Genomic DNA, 4,792 nt, shown 5'->3' with positions numbered 1-4,792 from the left:
AGTGCTATTATAAAAGCAGCGGTTGCATTTGTATTGTTATGCATATTTGAGTTCGCGGCGACAACACAATGGCGATGTTTATTGAAATGCCTCATTGACTTTTACTGTATGTTTTTTGTTTCCTAAATAAGCATGGAGAGACCAGTGGAGAACTTACATGTAAACGAACTTAAAGAGCTTCTTCGCAGCAGAAATGTGAGCCTCAAAGGATTAAAAGTGAAGGCACAGCTAGTCGCAAAGTAAGCATTATTGAGACTGTTGATAATCAATAAATTTTCAACTCATTTATTTTACGTTCGTTTCATTATTTCTGTCCGTCTGATTACTAGTTTAAGTTAAGCGTCCTTTATTCACTTCCTTTTGTAGAGTAAAAGAAGTCTTTAAAAATTCCCCTGCCGTGGCAACAGGCGATCGGGAAAACGATAATGGCGATCAAGCGAAAGCTGTTTCACCTTTTCAAATCAGCAAGAGTGATTCGGATCTTGTTAGAGAGAACGAAGAAAAATTTCGGTTCTGTCCCCAAGAGAACGATATGGACAAAATGCTGAACGACCTTCCCCCCTTCACTTTCAATTCTATTGTCAAGTATATTAGAAACTCTGGTAAAAATATTCAGCATTCCCCTGACTACATGGTCATGAAACCGTTTGAGCGTGGTGTCAATTTTTTTATTGAAGGGTATCTCCATAATGTTTTAGTCAAGCACCACAGAGAAAGCAAAACCTTTTACTTCAGGGCCCGTTGCTATCGAAGCCTTCGGAAAAGTGAATCCCCACATAAAATCAAGTTAGCAATTGCTACTGAACAACCTTTTGATGTCCTGGCATCATCGTGCACCTGTGTGGCTGGATCTCTTGGGTTTTGTAATCATGCGGTAGGGCTAATGTATCTTGTTTCGCACTATTACTTGACTAAAACTAAATCAGTCCCAGATGATTTGGTGTGCACCTCCCTTCCCCAGCAGTGGCACAAGCCTAGAGGAAAGAGCATCTCATCAGAACCATTGATGAATATGGTCTTTAAAAAACCCAAACTAGGCACAACAGCATCAGGAAGCACTTCTGTACAGTCCTCACCTGGTATTGCCTGTTCATTGTATCCTGCAGTTAAGGCAGTCCCAAGTGAGATAGAGATTGAAAGTTTCAAAGCCCATTTGCAAAACATCAACAAGAACTTTGGGCTTAGTTTGTACATGAATACTGGGGGTAAAAGTGTACCACTAGAGCTGGACCTGCACCCTTGGGAGGATATCTTAGCTATCAAATGGCACCCACTGAAGGAAATTTCAAAGTTACATGCAATGTTGATTTGTCTAAGCAATGTTACAGCAACACTGTACCTATCACAAATTATCGTTCATTCCCAGTATCTTTATATCTTCCCCTGTTTATTGTCACACAATGCACTTCAGAACATCAGCAATTTTATGATTCTCTAAGAATCAGTGAACAGGATGCTAATTCACTCGAATCTGAAACACAGTCACAGTGAAATAACAGTCGATGGTGGAGTGAAAGGAGACCCAGATTGACAGCTTCGACATTTGGAGACATTTTAAGTCGCAAATCTGTCAGTAATGCTTTTCTCAAGGGCCTTGTTGGGGATGGAAATACCTCTAGCAACTCGAGAAATTTACCTGAACCCTTGAAACACGGGATTGAGTATGAAAGTAAAGCCCTAGAGCAATATGAGAACTATCTAAAGCACAGTGGGCATCCTGTAAAAACATTTCCATCGGGATTTGTGGTAAACCCTGCTTTTCCATTCCTTGGTTGCTCACCAGATGCAAAAGTTATTGATGTGACAGAGGACAACCCATATGGGATCCTTGAAATTAAATGTCCTTACAAACATAGAAATGTCACACCCGAGACAGCATGTGCTGGTGATGGTCAATTTCATTTGGAAATGAAAGATGATTTCCCGGTTTTAAAGGAAAACCACAAATACTACTGTCAGGTCCAAGGGCAGATGGGGATAACAGGGGCAAAGTGGTGTGACTTTGTCACCTACACCTTTCAGGGAATGGTCATCGAATGTATCTATTTTGATGCTGAGTTTTTTGCTGCCATGTTGTTAAAATTAGAACAGTTCTTTTTTAAGTACTTTGCTAAATTCTTCAAGGCACTGCCAGCTGAAGCGTGTTCTGCAAGCACAGCTGGCACAGTTAATGTTGTGGCAACATCATCAAGTAGCATCAGTGGAAATTAAGTAGAAATTATCATGTTACACTTTTTACATGAAAGCTAGTAATTGCACTGTAATAAGCCACCAATTATTTATTGTTGTTCCAGAAAACATGATACCTCCCCATAGAAGGCTTTTTGGGTAAAACCCCTTGCCCTGAAATTCTCTGGAATTGTCACTTTCACTTGAAAAATAAAATATTTTGGCTTTTGAGCCTTTTCCTCCCTCTCCCTACCCCTGCCAACTGACTTCCATAAAATCAATTGAGTGGGTATTTATATTTTCTGAAATCACACATTAACATAATTTACAACGTTTTTTTCCAGTTTTCTTTTTGTCGTTACTCAGAATAGTTTTGTTAATTAACAATTATTTACTGAAGTGGAGGTGAACAGTGGTGGATATTTACCGAGCTGCAAAGCAGCGAGGTAAATATCTACCACATTCACTGACACTGAGGTGAATAATCAGTGCTTTAGTGTATATCACACAAGTTGAATAACTACTAGACCAAAACATCACTTTTGGTAAACACAGCGACATGCAAAGACAGTTTGTTTCTTTTTAGTTGCTCAGAGGTATATAGTACTTTGTTAATCACCACAGTGAACCAATCAGCGCACGTGAAAAGCACTATTCACTTGTGTGGTATATACTAATGTTAAAAGTGATGGCTAAGTAATAATGGGATTTTGCATGTTGGTAAGCATGGCACAAACAGTCCACATTTGATTTAGACTACCAGCTAAAGACAATGGAATGACTTGATTAAAAATGTGAAAGTTTTTCACTTTGTTTATAGCTCTTTCCACATGAATTCTTTCTGAAGCTATTTCTTGAGTGGCAATAACTTCTGAAGGGGTCTGTTGACTTCGCAAACCAAGAAATGGGGGGATATTCAGGCCAACACCAATAGGTTCAAGCAGGTCAGAAATGGTAAACCCCTTGTCAGCCATCACCACATCACCTTGATCAAAAGGCAAGTCGAGTAACCCTGACCTTACTGTGAGCTCCCTGTCTGAAATACTTCCTGCATAGAGTTGGGAAATAAATATTATGTGGCCACTGGGTGCGATGCCAATCAGACTTTTAAATGTTGTATGGCTCTTGTACGAAGAATAGGTTTCACTGTGTAAAACTAGGGAAGAAGGGGTCTGACATTTGATCTCTGTTCCATCAATAATGATCCTTGTCTTTGGATACTTATCCCTGAATGACTGGGGCATTGCTTTATCTATTGCCTCTCTGTTTGGCCAGATGTTAAGGAAGCCAAATTTTAAGTACAAAAAATTGATCCAGGAAATACAAATCCTGTTTACTGTAGAAACATGTATCCTGAATCTGTGGGCTAAATCAAGTTCAAATAACCCAAGTCTCATTCTCGCAAGCACCAGGAAAAATTCGTCCAGGGTACTAAGTTTTCGACGTGGGCCGGGTTTATTTCCCAAAAAGCCATCTGCATTAATTGATGATGAAAACTCTAGGTCTTCCTTCGCACTGTTAACATAAACAATGTTAGAACCATTCTCACCTGGGTTTAAAAAATTGTAGCAAGCCAGAAGGGTTTGGAAATTAGGAAATCCCGTGTAAAAATTGATATCAGAGTCCGACTCTTTAAATCGTGCTATGCCAAACTGGCTTTCGAGAAGTTCGTCGACGTTCTTCAAAAGTTGTTTATTTTCGAGCTCAAGTGAATTGACTTGTTGTTCTAACTTCGCAATGTGCGCACGTAAATTGTCGATTTCATCCGGAGCGGAAGTATCGCTGTCTGCTTCACTCACGCTACTGAAGGATGGCATTTCAGCCGATGAAGATGGAAGTTGTGACCGCTTACGTGGCGATTTCCTCTTAGGAGATGGTGCAGACCATTGAAAAATTGAGGGAACGGCATCATGTTTTAAAACTCGGCGACCTGTTAAGCCTTTCCGAAAATCAGTTGGCTTGAAATGCAACGAGCAGATCTTAGTTCGCTTCGTGATCTGGAACGTTGTGGAGACATCTCATTTAATCTTTACAAGCCAAGTCTATGAAATAAGACAAGTGAAACAAAATTACCACAATTTATGTAACAGCAAGTGTATCAAATCAATAGAGATCGAAAAAATACCTTAAGCCTTTCTGGATCAGTCGTTGGAAGGCTGTGGTATGTGATCTTTTCTCCGTCCGGCCCTACTCGATATCCACTCTTACAACACAGTGGCACGCAACAGTTATCAGGCATGTTCTAACGCTGGAAAAAACTTAATGACACTTATTCAGCCCAAATTTTAGATATTGAAGAATGCGGTTTTCAACTTTAAAGCTTTAATGAAGCCTCGAATGCAAAGAATTGAAAAATAACACTTGTGTTTATATACTGAATGTATTCTGTACGCAACCGTTTCAACGAAATCGAGCGTTTGCCACTAGCACGACAAAACAGGATTCAATGCGTAATTTCTAAACTGTAAACTCTTTGAAAGTAAAGAATTGCCTTACTTTGATCGGATTTTTTTCAAATTTCTCAACTCAGAAGAGAGAAACACTGGGAATCGGCCTCAAGAAACTCTAATAGACGGGAAACTAATATTTGAAAACAAACAAGATCGGCCCTTAGCAACGGTTG

General features: G+C 39.6%; 1 pseudogene; it reads left to right on the top strand.

Moving 5' to 3' along the window:
• The first annotated feature begins 1,263 nt into the window (after positions 1–1,263).
• Positions 1,264–2,211, top strand: LOC145476721 (uncharacterized; annotated as a pseudogene).
• Positions 2,212–4,792: the final 2,581 nt, after the last annotated feature.

Source organism: Orbicella franksi, unplaced genomic scaffold (assembly GCF_964199315.1).
Source record: "Orbicella franksi unplaced genomic scaffold, jaOrbFran1.1 SCAFFOLD_222, whole genome shotgun sequence".
NCBI classification, from domain to species: domain Eukaryota; kingdom Metazoa; phylum Cnidaria; class Anthozoa; order Scleractinia; family Merulinidae; genus Orbicella; species Orbicella franksi.
Note: the sequence above shows the minus strand (reverse complement) of the source record. Positions and strands in the feature narration are given on the sequence as shown.